Consider the following 16,066-nt stretch of genomic DNA (forward strand, 5'->3'; position numbering starts at 1 on the left):
TAATTATAAAATAATATTATTATTATTTTATATTTTATTATTATTATAAAATAATTATAAAATAATATTATTTTATATTTTATTTTATTATTATGATTTTAAAATTTAACAAATTATTATTATTATTATTATAAAATGTAATTATAAAATAATATTATTTTATATTATTATTATTATTATTATTATTATTATTTTAATTCTTTAATTTAAAAAAAATTAACGAAACGTTAACAATTACTGCGTTCACCCTGGACCGCAAGATTTGGCTGCCAAGGGCTTGAACCCTTTCTTCTTCTTGACCCCGAACTCTTGCGAACGCGTCTTCAGCCGCAGGTCCGCCATTATTTATTTCTCCTTCTCCGTGAAATTGAAGACATCGCCTTGGACGAAGGACCCTCACTGGGCCTGGAAATGATAATTAAAAAATAACAATTAAAAATAATAATTTTTAAAATCCGTAATTATTCTGGTATTCTATGTATTCCTGCATGGCAGAATCGTTTTATGTGTTCCTGCATGGCAGGAAGTGGTTCGGACTCTATAACGGTTACAGATTTCCCAGCTTCGCTGGACTCTTCATGTTGCCGTTGTCGTTTGAGGCGATCAATTAATTAATTAAGTTAAAACCATATTAATTAGAGATGATAATTAATGAACTAAACCCTCGTTCGTTGGGAGTAAAATAAAGCAAAGGGAATGGGAAACTGAGAACCAGAGAGAGCCATAGAGAACCATAGAACGCAGAAGGGCCCTTTGTGACCAGCCTGCCTCTGATTGGCCAGTTCAGGACCTGAAGGGACGGGCTTCCATTTGAGTGGCGGGAGCGGGAAAGACCGCCCCTTGTGGATAGCTTTGATCCCTATCTGATTGATCAATATCCCTTATCTATCTCTTATCTATCTATCTGTTAGATAGATACAGGAAGGAAGGAAAGAAGGAGGGAATCAAGGTTAAAGGAAAGAAGGAAGGAAGGAAGGATAGGGAAAGGAAGGAAGGAAGAAAGGAAGGAAGGACAGAGGAAGGAAGGAAGGAAGGAAGGAAGGAAGGAAGGATTGAAGAAGATAAGAAGGAAAGAAATAGGAAGGAAAGAAGGAAGGAAGGAAGGAAGGAAAGATAGAGGAAGGAAGGAGGGAAGGAAGGAAGGAAGGAGGGAAGGTTAGAGGGAGGGAGGAAGGAAGGAGAGAATGAAGGTTAGAGGAAGGAAGGAGGGGTAAGAAGGAAGGAAAGAAGGATAGAGAAAAGAAGGAGGGAAGGATGGATGGATGAAGATAAGAAGGAAAGAAACAAAGGAAGAAAGGAAGGAAGCAGAGAATGAAGGTTAGAGGAAGGAAGCAGAGGAAAGAAGGAAGGAGGGAAGGAAGGAAGGAAGGAAGGAAGGAAGGAAGGATAGAGGAAGGATGGAGTGAAGGAAGTAAGGATAGAGGAAGGAAGAAGAGGGAAGAAAGAAGGAAGGAAGGAAGGATATAGGAAAGAAAGAGAGGGAAGGAAGGAAGGATGGTAAGAAGGAATGAAGGAAGGATGTACAAAAGAAGTAGGGAGAAAGGAAGGAAGGAAGTGTCCAGGACAATGCCAACAGTCATTGTCCTGCCTCACAGCTGTCTCGCAGTGGATGCGCCATCGACGTTTGAAGCTCAAGATGTCCAAGACGGAGCTTCTTGTCTTTCCCCCTAAGCCCACCCTTCATCACTCTTTTTCTGTCTCTGTGGACAACATTGCTATTCAACGAGTCCAGCAAGCCCGCAGTCTTGGTTTTATTGTGTATCCCTCAGATCCAGACCACAGCCAAGGCTTGTAGATTCTTTCTGTACAATATTGCCAAAATCCGACCATATCTCTCCGCCTCTACTGCCAAGATCCTGGTCCATGCCCTAGTGATCTCCTGACTTGATTACTGTAACGTCCTCCTGGCTGGGCTTCCTCTTTCTCACCTCCGTCCTTTAATCTCTGTCCAGCATTCAGCTGCACGCATTATCACTTCCACCCACCGCTCTGACCACATCTCTCCTGTGTTGGCATCCCTTCACTGGCTCCCCCTCCCTTTCCACATTCAGTATAAGCTCCTGCTGTCGACATTTAAAGCCCTCCATGGCCTGGCCCCTCCTTACTTATCAGACCTTCTTTCTCCTCACCTTCCCACCAGGGCCCTCCGTTCTGGTAGTCAAGGTCTGCTGTCCCAGCCCAGGATTTCCTCTGCCCCATCCCGGATTCGCCCCTTTTTACTTGCTGCCTCTCACTCCTGGAACCTTCTTCCTCCACAAGCAAGAGCCATCACTTCTTTAACTAGCTTCAAAACGGAGTTGAAAACCATCCTGTTCAGAGAAGCCTTCCCAGGCATTGCATAATTGTCGCTTACCATCTGATGTTCTTTTAGTGCCTGTTTATCAAACCATTTCCTGTATTGCTATGTATTGTATTTGTATTATCCTACTTGAGAGTATATATTTTCCCTGGATGAAGATTAACCTTCCATTTTGAAGCCAAGCCCTCCCTCCAGTCCATCTGCCTTGCTCCAGGCCTCAGAAGTAGAGAGGAACTGCTGGACCTCTTACCCTCTCCCTCCACCACCTCCTTCTGTGTCATGTCTTTTTAGATTGTAAGCCCGAGGGCAGGCAACCGTCTAACTAAAAATATTGCATGTACAGCGTTGTGTAAATTTACAGCGCTTCATAAATAAAGGTTAATAATAATAATAACAACAGTGGAATCAATGACATGGACCCTGGCGGTCAAGAGGCTGACCGAACCAATGTCCATCCTGAGCTCCGCTTGACCGCTAAGGCCGGGCCCCCTTGGTACCTTGAACACCGTCTGGCGCTGTCCGTCTGTCGGCTCGATGTCCAGACTTTTCAGGTCTTCGGAGCTGTCGATCAAAGGGCCGACAGATGCACAATTCCAGCCGATGCAAACGGACGGATGCATTGACCACGCACGGTGCTTGAGGGTCGGCCGGAGGGCTGCCTGTCCTGGCCCCGATGTCCATCCCTTTCCCTATTCTTCATGCCTTGTCAGGTCAGAGAAAGGCAGGCTTTGAGAAGGTCCAACAAAGCAGAAATCCCTCCCGGGAAGTGAGTACAAGGCCAGACCTGCGTTGATCCGTAAAAAGATAGAAAAGGAGGCCCAGCGGTCATCTAGTCCAACCCTTCGGACTCCAGGACTCTTCTATGTATTCCTGCAAGGCAGAAGGGTCCTATGTATTCCTGCATGGCAGAAGGGTCCTATGTATTCCTGCATGGCAAAAGGATCCTATGCATTCCTGCATGGCAAAAGGATCCTATGCATTCCTGCATGTCAGAAGGGTCCTATGTATTCCTGCATGGCAGAAGGGTCCTATGCATTCCTGCATGGCAAAAGGATCCTATGTATTCCTGCAAGGCAGAAGGGTCCTATGTATTCCTGCATGGCACAAGGTGAGTTGGACGCAACTAGTAGTCCCTTTCAACTCTAGGATCCTATGTATTCCTGCATGGCAGAAGGATTTAATGTATTCCTCCATGGCAGAAAGTGGGTTGGACAACATGACCCTTAATAATCCCTTCCATCTCTCTTATTCTAGGTATTCCTGCATAGTAGAAAGTGGGTTGGACTATAGGACCCTTGGCAATCCCTTCCGACTCTTTCATTCTATGTATTCCTGCATGTATTCTCTGTATTCCTGCGTGGCAGAAGGCGGATTCATCCTTTCTTTGCAGAGGCAGAGAAAGGAGGAAACAGTTGATCCAACGAGTAAATCAGTTGCGGAGTCTTGATTATTATCATTATCACTTAGTCGGAGGTCTTTGAAGCTGCACACACACACACACACACACGCTCTCAGTCGAAAGAAAGGGGTCCATATATATATTTTGCAAAGGGTTTTGTATCACAAATAAGGGGCAGTAGAGAGGGATGTCCAAGGCAGGGTCCAGCTTGACCGATGGCCCTCGGGACAAATGGAGCAAGAAGGTGGACTTTCTCTTATCGGTCATCGGTTTCGCCGTCGATTTGGGCAACATCTGGAGGTTCCCCTATGTTTGCTACCAAAACGGAGGAGGTAAGGGCTGGGTTAGGGTTATTGATTAATCAATATTAATTATAAAATATTTTTAAATATATAAAAGTATTATATATAAAATATTAATTATAAGAATATTTTCAAATATATAAAATATTTTAAAATGTAAAATATTGATTATAAAAATATTTTCAAATATTTAACAGTATTTTAGAGTATAAAATATTGATAATAAAAATATTATTAAATATATAAAATATATTCAAATATAAATTATTTATTATAAAATATTTTAAAATAGATATATTTTAACATGTAAAATATTTATTATAAAAATATTTTCAAATATATAAAATAATTTATTTTAAAATAATAATAATTTATATACTTTATTTTAAAATATAAAAAATATTTTAATATGTATATTTATTTATAAAATATTTTAAAATATATAAAATTGATTATATAATATTAAAAGTGTTTTAAAATAATTTAGAATAAATATAATATCTATGATATGATTTGTAATAAATACATAAAAATAATTATGAAAATATTTTAAAATAATTTTTTCAAATTTATTTTTCAAATTTTCCACATAACATATTATATTACATAACATAGTATAATTACAATACGTACCATCCCTACACATCCCTCCACCCAACATTTTACATACATGTCCCTCCGACACTTAATAAAATACACTTAACATAAACTGAACTTCCAGCTACTTACAGCTTTATACATAGTTATATTTTGATTTTTCCTTATTTTGTTTTATCTTTCCTTTCCTTATCATGTCTTCTTCACTCCTTCTTGGGAAATACCCTTTCACTAATTTCAAAAGAAAAAGAAAAACTCTGAAAGGTCAGTATTTCCCGTTTTTCCTTCTTTATAGCCTACAAATCGCATTCCTCCTAAAATTTTCTTATTTTTCACTTTTCGACATTCTCTTAACACCTCCTGTTATTTTTTAACTAAAATTCTTGTTATTTCAATTTTTATACACATAAACATTGTATTTACATAAACATTACATTTTTCCATTTATTTCTTAACAGTTCATAAAAGACATGCCACTCTTCTTCCACCTCTTCTTCTGTCTTATCTCTTGTCCAGCATGCCCGTTTGTCTATTTCCACAACCTCGAAGACTTTCATCAACCATTGTTCTACAGAGGATATTTCTTTTTGTTTCCAGTATCTTGCATAGGTTATTCTGGCACATGTAAATAAGTAAAATAACAATTTTCCACAAGTTTTGTTTAGTTCATCACTTATCATACCTAGGAGAAATGTTTCTCGATTGAAAGTTATTGGAATCTTTAACTCTATAGTTATTGCTTTATATATTTTAATCTAATATTGTTTTGCTGTTTTGCAAGTCCACCACATGTGGAAGAAAGAGCCAACTTCTATATTACATTTCCAACAGAGTGGGTTGCTTTTTTTATTCTTACACATATATGCAATATTTTGTGGAGACAGGTGCCACCTATATAACATTTTATAAGTGTTTTCTTTTAATTCTTGATTAATCGTAAACTTGGTTCCCTTCCAAACTTTTTCCCATTTCATATAGTCAATATCATGTCCTACATTCTGTGCCCACTTAATCATACTTTCTCTTATTATTTCTTCTTCAGTATCCCACTCTAATAGCATCTTGTAGTTTCTAGTTATCATCTTTCTCTCACCCTTTTCTACTATTTCTTCCCACTTGGATTTCTTATTATTAATTCCAGTTAGTCTTTCATCCATTTTCCATCTCTCTCTCAACTGTCTATATAGATACCAGTGGCAATTGATTCCCACTGCCTTCAACTCTTCTTGGGATTTTAACTCTTTTACTCCCTTACCTCTTTCACCAAATCTGAATATTTTATCCATTTAGTCCTGGGTATTCTTTCCTTGCTAAAGAAAGCTTCATGGGGTGAGCAGTCTAACAATAACTGTTGAGAAATTCTTGGTCTTAGTTTTTCCCATACATACAGCATAGCCTTTCTTAATATGTGGTTTTTACACTCATTGTGTATTTTACATTTACTATAGAACAAATAGCCATGTAGGCCGAATCTCACAATCACACAAAATTCAGGATTTCTTTTTGCCACATGTTTAGTGGTTTAAAAGTATGTAGTATCGGTATTGTTTGGAATAACAATAACATCTTAGGCAATATGTTCATTTGTATCACTGAAATTCTGCCCAATATAGATAGCCTTAAACTTCTCCACCTCTCTAAGTGTTTCTTGATTTCTCTCCACACAGTTTCATATTTATTATGGTAAAGGTCTATATTTTTACTAGTAATCCATATTCCTAGGTATTTAGTTTCCTTTTTTTACCGTAAATCCAATTATTTCTGTTAATAACTTCTCATTTTTTCTACCCAGAAAAGATGAGAATTAAAATAATTTTTAAAATGTGTAACAAATTTTATATATTTTAAAATAATTTTTATAATTTATATTAAAATATAATAAATATTTTATAAATGTTATAAAATATATTAAAATGACATCAAATAATTTAAAAATATTTTAAAATAATGTCAAATACTTTAATAATATTTTAAGATAATGTCAAATAATTTTAAAATATTTTAAAATTAATGAAAGCATTTAAAATTAAAGCCCACTTATGTAGACATTAAGTCTTGTCTTTTATATTTGCAAACTGACTTTTCTTTTTCTTTTTGCTGATGTCGTTGCATTAATTGCATTAATTGATTGAAGTCGTTGCATCAATCGCACTAATTAATGGGGGGGGGGTGCTTCCATTAATTCCATCCCCTCAATTCTTTCCCATGGCAGGGGCTTTCTTCATCCCTTACACCTTGATGGCTGTGTTCGGAAGGTTCCCTTTGTTTTACATGGAGCTGGTGCTGGGTCAGTTCCACCGGGTTGGAGCCATCCCGACCTGGAAGCACATCTGCCCCATATTTAAAGGTAAACCCACTTCTGCGATGCAGGAATACACAGAATACTACAACTAAGGGGCATAGAGTCCAAACCTCCTGCTGCTATGCAGGAATACATAGGATCCCAGAATCTGAAGGGACTACTAACGGCCATATAGTCCAACCCTCTTCTGCTATGCAGGAATACATAGGACCCTAGAGTCAGAAGGGATTATTAAGGCCATAGAATCCAACCCTCTTTGGCCAGGCAGAAATACATAGCATCCCAGAGTCGGAAGGGACTACTAAGGGTCACAGAGTCCAACCCTCTTCTGGCATGTTGGAATACATAGGATCCCAGAGTCAGAAGGGACTAATAATGGCCATACCTGTATAGTCAAACCCTCTTCTGCCATGCAGGAATACATAGGATCCTAGTCGGAAGGGAATACTAAGGGCCATAGAGTCCATCCCTCCTTCTGCCATGCAGGAATACATAGCATCCTAGAGTCAGAAGGGACTACTAAGGGCCATAGTGTCCAGCGCTCTTCTGCTATGCAGGTATACATAGGATTCCAGAGTAAGAGGGAGCAATCAGGCAGACCCAGCAACATCGGGGACTGTCTGAAGAAAGAGGCCCCTCCCTCCTTAACTGTCATCTTGGCCTCAGAGGGAGTGATCAGGCAGACCAAGCAACATCAGGGACTGCCTGAAGGAAGAGGCTCCTCCCTCCTTAACTGTCATCTTGGCCTCAGAGGGAGCGAACGGGCAGACCCAGCAACATCAGGGACTGCCTGAAGGAAGTGGCTCCTCCCTCCTTAACTTTCATCTTGGCCTCAGAGGGAGTCATCAGGCAGACCCAGCAACATCAGGGACTGCCTGAAGGAAGAGGCTCCTCCCTCCTCAACTGTCATCTTGGCCTCAGAGGGAGCGATCAGGCAGACCCAGCAACATCAGGGACTGCCTGAAGGAAGAGGCTCCTCCCTCCTCAACTGTCATCTCGGCCTCAGAGGGAGCGATCAGGCAGACCCAGCAACATCAGGGACTGCCTGAAGGAAGAGGCTCCTCCCTCCTCAACTGTCATCTCGGCCTCAGAGGGAGCGATCAGGCAGACCCAGCAACATCAGGGACTGCCTGAAGGAAGAGGCCCCTCCCCCCTAAACTGTCATCTTGGCTTCAGAGGGAGTGATCAGGCAGACCCAGCAACATCAGGGACTGCCTGAAGGACGAGACTTCTCCCTCCTTTAATTGTCACCTTGTATTTGTATTGTATTCAATTTTTACTGTACACCGCTATGATCATTGCGGAATAGTGGTCTATAAATAAAACGTATTATTATTACTAATGGCCATATAGTGCAACCCTCTTCTGCTATGCAGGAATACATAGTATCCCAGAGTCGGAAGGGACTACTAAGTTCATAGAGTCCAAACCTTCTTCCGCCATGAAGCAAGACATAGGATCCCAGAGTCGGAAAGGACTACTAAGGGCCATATAGCCCAACCCTCCTTCTGCCATTAAGAAAAACATAGGATCCTACAGTCGGAAGGGACTGGTAAGGTTCCTATAGTCCAACTCTCCTTCTTACAAGCAGGAATACATAGGATCGTAGAGTCTGAAGGGACTACTAAGGGCCATAGAGTCCATCTCTCCATCTGTCATGCAGGAATACATAGGATCCCAGAGTCAGAAGGGACTACTAACCGCCATAAAGATCAACACTCTTCTGCTATGCAGGAATACATAGCATCCCAGAGTCGGAAGGGACTACTAAGTGCCATAGAGTCGAACCCTCCTTCTGCCATCCTGGAATGCATACGATCCCGGAGTCGGAAGGGACTACTAAGGGCCATAGAGTCCAACACTCCTTCTCCCGTGCAGGTATACATAGGATGCTAGAGGCGGAAGGGACTACTAAGGGCCATAGAGTCCAACCCTCTTCTGCCATGCAGGAATACATAGGATCCCAGTGTCTGAAGGGACTACTAAGGGCCATACAGTCCAACCGTCCTTCTGCCATGCAGGAATACATAGCATTCCAGAGTCGGAAGGGACTACTAAGGACTATAGAGTCCAAACCTGTTCTGCCATGCTGGAATACATAGGATCTGAGCGTCAGAAGGGACTATCAACAGCCATATAGTCCACCTCTTCGACTATGCAGGAATACATAGGATTCTAAAGTCGGAAGGGAATAGTAAGGGCCATAGAGTTCAACCCTCTTCTCCCATGCAGGAATACAGAGGATCCCAGAGTCGGACGGGACTACTAACGGCCATATACTCCAACCCACTTCTGCTATGCCGGAATACATAGCATCCCAGAGTCGGGAGGGACTACTAACAACCATAGAATCGAACCCTCCTTCTGCCATGCAGGAATATATAGGATCCTAGAGTCGGAAGGGACTACTAAGGCAATAGAGTACAACCCTCCGTCTGCCATCCAGGAATACATAGGATCATTGATTCGGAGGGACTAGAAAGGGCCAGAGAGTCCAATCTTCCTTCTGCCATGCAGGAATACATAGGATCCCAGAATCGGAAAGGACAACTAAGGGCCATCGAGTCCAGCCCTGCTTCTGCCATGCAGGAATACATGGGATCCTAGAGTCTAAAGGGACTACTAAGGGCCATAGAGTCCAACACTCCTTCTCCCGTACAGGTATACATAGGATGCTAGAGGCAGAAGGGACTACTAAGGGCCATAGAGTCCAACCCTCTACTGCCATGCAGGAATACATAGGATCATATTGTCGGAAGGGACTACTAAGGGCCATAGAGTCCAACCGTCCTTCTGTCATGCAGGAATACGTAGCATTCCAGAGTCGGAAGGGACTACTAACGGCCATATAGTCCAACCCTACTTCTGCCACACAGGAATTCAAAACATCCCAGCATCGGAAGGGACTACTAACAGCCATATAGTCCAACCCTCTTCTATTATGCAGGAATACATAGCATCCCAGAGTCGTAAAGGACTACTAATGCCCATAGAGTCGAACCCTCCTTCTGCCATTCAGGAATACATAGGTTCCCAGAGTCCAAAGGGCCTACTAAAGGCCATAGAGTCAAACACTCCTTCTGCCGTACAGGAATACATAGGATCCGAGAGTCAGAAGGGCCTACTAAGGGTCATAGAGTCCAACCCACCTTCTGCCACACAGGTATACATAGGATGCTAGAAGCGGAAGGGACTACAAAGGGCCATAGAGTCGAACCCTCTTCTGCCATGCAGGAATACATAGGATCATATTGTCGGAAGGGAATACTAAGGGCCATAGAGTCCAACCGTCCTTCTGCCATGCAGGAATACGTAGCATTCCAGAGTCGGAAGGGACTACTAACGGCCATATAGTCCAACCCTACTTCTGCCACAGAGGAATTGAAAGCATCCCAGAATCGGAAGGGACTACTAACAGCCATATAGTCCAACCCTCTTCTATTATGCATGAATACATAGCATCCCAGAGTCGGAAGGGACTACTAATGCCCATAGAGTCGAACCCTCCTTCTGCCATTCAGGAATACATAGGATCCCAGAGTCCAAAGGGCCTACTTAGGGCCATAGAGTCAAACACTCCTTCTGCAATGCAGGAATACATAGAATCCGAGAGTCAGAAGGGCCTACTAAGGGCCATAGAGTCCAACCCACCATCTGCCACACAGGAATACATAGGATCCTAAAGGGACTACTAAGGTCCATAGAGTCCAACACTCCTTCTGCCATGCAGGAATACATATTATCCCAGAGTCGGAAAGGATTACTAAGGGCCATAGAGTCCAACCCACCTTCTGCCACACAGAAATACATAGGATCCTAGAGTCGGAAGGGACTACTAAGGGCCATAGAATCCAACACTCCTTCTGCCCTGCAGGAATACAGAGGATACCAGAGTCGGAAGGGACCACTAAGGTCCATAGAGTCCAACACTCCTTCTGCCATGCAGGAATACATATGGTCCCAGAGTCGGAAAGGACTACTAAAGGCCATAGAGTCCAACCCACCTTCTGCCACACAGGAATACATAGGATCCTAGAGTCGGAAGGGACTACTAAGGGCCATAGAATGCAACACTCCTTCTGCTATGCAGGAATACATAGCATCCCAGAGTCGGAAGGGACTACTAATGCCCATAGAGTAGAACCCACCTTCTGCCATGCAGGAATACATAGGATCCCAGAGTCCAAAGGGAATACTAAGGGCCATAGAATCCAACACTCCTTCTCCCGTACTGGAATAATAGGATGCTAGAGTCGGAATGGATTACTAAGTGCCATAGAGTCCAACCCTCTTCTGCTATGCAGGAATACATAGGATCCGAGGGTCGGAAGTGACTACTAAAGCCATAGAGTCCAGTCCTCCTTCTGCCATGCAGGAATACATAGGATCCCAGAGTTGGAAACGACTATTAAGGCAATAGAGATCTACCCTGCTTCTGCCATGCAGGAATACATAGGATCCCAGAGTCGGAAGGGACTAGTAAGGTTCCTATAGCCCAACCCTCCTTCTGCCATGAAGACATAGGATCCTAGAGTCTGAAGGGACTACTAAGGGTCATAGAGTCCATCCCTCCTTCTGCCATGCAGGAATACATAGGATCCCAGAGTCAGAAGGGACTAATAAGGGCCATAGAGTCCAACCCTCCTTCTGCCATGCAGGAATACATAGGATCCCAGAGTCAGAAGGGACTAATAAGGGCCATAGAGTCCAACCCTCCTTCTGCCATGCAGGAATACATAGGATCCCAGAGTCAGAAGGGATTACTATGGGTCATAGAATCCATCCATCCTTCTGCCCTGCAGGAATACATAGGATCCCGGATTCGGAAGGGAGTACTAAGGGCCATAGAGTCCATCCATCCTTCTGCCATGAAGGAATACATAGGATCCCAGAGTCGTAAGGGACTACTAATGGCCATATAGTCCAACCCTCTTCTGCTATGCAGGAATACATAGCATGCCAGAGTCGGAAGGGACTACTAAGGGCCATAGAGTCGAACCCTCTTCTGCTATGCAGGAATACATAGGATCCTAGCGTCACAAGGGACTACTAAGGGCCATAGAGTCCAACCGTCCTTCTGCCATCAAGGAATACATAGGATCATAGAATCGGAAGGGACTACTAAGGCCATAGAGTCCAACCCTCCTTCTGTCATGCAGGAATACATAGGATCCCAGAGTCAGAAGGGATTACTACGGGGCATAGAGTCCATCCATCCTTCTGCCCTGGAGGAATACATAGGATCCCAGAGTCTGAAGGGACTACTAAGGGCCATAGAGTCCAACCCTCTTCTGCCATGCAGGAATACAGAGGATCCCAGAATCGGAAGGGACTACTAACGGCCATATAGTCCAACCCTCTTCTGCTATTCAGGAATACATAGGATCCCAGAGTCCAAAGGGCCTACTAAGGGCCATAGAGTCCAACACTGCTTCTGCCGTACAGGAATACATAGGATCCGAGAGTCAGAAGGGCCTACTAAGGGCTATAGAGTCCAACCCACCTTCTGCCTCACAGGAATACATAGGATCCTAGAGTCGGGAGGGACTACTAAGGTCCAGGAGTCCAACATTCCTTCTGCCCTGCAGGAATACAGAGGATCCCAGAGTCAGACAGGACTACTAACAGCCATATAGATCAACCTCTTCTGCTATGCAGGAATACATAGCATTCCAGAGTCGGAAGGGACTACTAATGCCCATAGAGTGGAACCATCCTTCTGCCATGCAGGAATACATAGGATCCTAGAGTCTCAAGGGACAAGAAAGGGCCCTAGAGTCCAACCCTCCTTCTGCCATGCAGGAATACATAGGATCCCAGAGTCAGAAGGGATTACTATGGGTCATAGAATCCATCCATCCTTCTGCCCTGCAGGAATATATAGGATCCCGGAGTAGTAAGGGACTACTAATGGCCATATAGTCCAACCCTCTTCTGCTATGCAGGAATACACAGGATCCTAGAGTCACAAGGGACTTCTAAGGGCCATAGAGTGCAACCCTCTTCTGCTATGCAGGAATACATAGGATCCTAGCGTCACAAGGGACTACTAAGGGCCATAGAGTCCAACCGTCCTTCTGCCATCAAGGAATACATAGGATCATAGAATCGGAAGGGACTACTAAGGCGATAGAGTCCAACCCTCCATCTGTCATGCAGGAATACATAGGATCCCAGAGTCAGAAGGGATTACTACGGGTCATAGAGTCCATCCATCCTTCTGCCCTGGAGGAATACATAGGATCCCAGAGTCTGAAGGGACTACTAAGGCCATAGAGTCCATCCCTCCTTCTGCCATGCAGGAATACATAGGATCCTAGAGTCTCAAGGGACAAGAAAGGGCCCTAGAGTCCAACCCTCCTTCTGCCATGCAGGAATACATAGGATCCCAGAGTCAGAAGGGATTACTATGGGTCACAGAATCCATCCATCCATCCTTCTGCCCTGCAGGAATATATGGGATCCCGGAGTCGGAAGGGAGTACTAAGGGCCATATAGTCCATCAATCCTTCTGCCATGAATACTTAGGATCCCAGAGTAGTAAGGGACTACTAATGGCCATATAGTCCAACCCTCTTCTTCTATGCAGGAATACATAGGATCCTAGAGTCACAAGGGACTACTAAGGGCCATAGAGTGCAACCCTCTTCTGCTATGCAGGAATACATAGGATCCTAGCGTCACAAGGGACTACTAAGGGCCATAGAGTCCAACCGTCCTTCTGCCATCAAGGAATACATAGGATCATAGAATCGGAAGGGATTACTAAGGCCATAGAGTCCAACCCTCCTTCTGTCATGCAGGAATACATAGGATCCCAGAGTCAGAAGGGATTACTACGGGTCATAGAGTCCATCCATACTTCTGCCCTGGAGGAATACATAGGATCCCAGAGTCTGAAGGGACTAGTAAGGGCCATAGAGTCCAACCCTCTTCTGCCATGCAGGAATACAGAGGATCCCAGAATCGGAAGGGACTACTAACGGCCATATGGTCCAACCCTCTTCTGCTATTCAGGAATACATAGCATGCCAGTGTCGGAAGGGACTACTAAAGCCCATAGAGTCGAACCCTCCTTCTGCCATGCAGGAATACATAGGATCCCAGAATCCAAAGGGCCTACTAAGGGCCATAGAGTCCAATACTGCTTCTGCCGTACAGGAATACATAGGATCCGAGCGTCAGAAGGGCCTACTAAGGGCTATAGAGTCCAACCCACCTTCTGCCTCACAGGAATACATAGGATCCTAGAGTCGGAAGGGACTACTAAGGTCCATAGAGTCCAACATTCCTTCTGCCCTGCAGGAATACATATGATCCCAGAGTCGGAAAGGACTAAGGGCCATAGAGTCCAACCCACCTTCTGCCACACAGGAATACATAGGATCCTAGAGTCGGAAGGGACTACTAAGGGCCATAGAATCCAACACTCCTTCTGCCCTGCAGGAATACAGAGGATCCCAGAGTCGGACGGGACTACTAACGGCCATATAGATCAACCTCTTCTGCTATGCAGGAATACATAGCATCCCAGAGTCGGAAGGGACTACTAATGCCCATAGAGTGGAACCATCCTTCTGCCATGCAGGATTACATAGGATCCTAGAGTCTGAAGGGACTACTAAGGGCCATAGAGTTCAACACCCCTTCTCTCGTACTTGAATACATAGGATCCTAGAGTCGGAATGGACTACTAAGTGCCATAGAGTCCAACCCTCTTCTGCTATGCAGGAATACATAGGATCCTAGAGTCGGAATGGACTACTAAGTGCCATATAGTCCAACCCTCTTCTGCTATGCAGGAATGCATAGGATCCGAGAGTCAGAAGGGACTACTAATGGCCATATAGTCCAACCCTCTTCTGCTATGTAGGAATGCATAGGATCCTAGGGTCGGAAGGGACTACTATTGGCCATATAGTCCAACCCTCTTCTGCTATGCAGGAATACATAGGATCATAGAGTCGGAAGGGACTACTAAGGCCATAGAGTCCAAATTTCCTTCTGTCATGCAGGAATACATAGGATCCTACAGTCAGAAGGGACTAGTAAGGCTCCTAGAGTCCAACCCTCCTTCTGCCCTTCAGGAATACATAGGATCCCAGACTCGGATGGGACTACTACGGGTCATAGAGTCCATCCATCCTTCTACCCTGCAGGAATACATAGGATCCCAGTGTCGGAAGGGACTACTAAGGGTCATAGAGTCCATCCAAGCTTCTGCCATGCAGGAATACATAGGATCCCAGAGTCGGAAGGGACTACTAAGGGTCATAGAGTCCAACCCTCCTTCTGCAATGCAGGAATAAATATAATCCCAAAGTCTGAAGGGACTCCTAACGGCCATACAGTCCAACCCTCTTCTGCTATGCAGGAATACATAGCATCTCAGAGTCAGAAGGGACTACTAACGGCCACAGAGTCGAACCCTCCTTCTGCCATGCAGGAAAACAAAGGATCCTAGATTCAGAAGGGACTACTAAGGCAATAGAGTACAACCCTCCGTCTGCCATTGAGGAATACATAGGATCCCAGAGTCTGAAGGGACTACTAAGGGCCATAGAGTCCATCCCTCCTTCTGCCATGCAGGAATACATAGGATCCTAGAGTCAGAAGGGACTACTAAGGGCCATAGTGTCCAGCGCTCTTCTGCCATGCAGGTATACATAGGATGCCAGAGTCAGAAGGGACTACTAACGGCCATATAGTCCAACCCTCTTCTGCTATGCAGGAATGCATAGGAACCTAGAGTCGGAAGGGACTACTAATGGCCATATAGTTGAATCCTCTTCTGCTATGCAGGAATACATAGGATCCTAGAGTCACAAGGGACTATTAAGGGCCATAGAGTGCAACCCTCTTTTGCTATACAGGAATACATAGGATCCTAGAGTAACAAGGGACTACTAACGGCCATATAGTGCAACCCTCTTCTGCTATGCAGGAATACATAGGATCCTAGAGTCAGAAGGAACTACTAAGGGCCATAGAGTGCAACCCTCTTCTGCTATGCAGGAATAATAGGATCCTAGCGTCAGAAGGCACTACTAAGGGCCATAGAGTGCAACCCTCTTCTGCTATGCAGGAATACATAGGATCCTAGAGTAACAAGGGACTAATAAGAGCCATATTGTGCAACCCTCTTCTGCTATGCAGGAATACATAGG

The sequence above is a fragment of the Sceloporus occidentalis genome, unplaced genomic scaffold (assembly GCF_023333645.1).
Source record: "Sceloporus occidentalis isolate IW3139 unplaced genomic scaffold, rSceOcc1.0.p SCAF_177, whole genome shotgun sequence".
Lineage (NCBI taxonomy): Eukaryota > Metazoa > Chordata > Lepidosauria > Squamata > Phrynosomatidae > Sceloporus > Sceloporus occidentalis.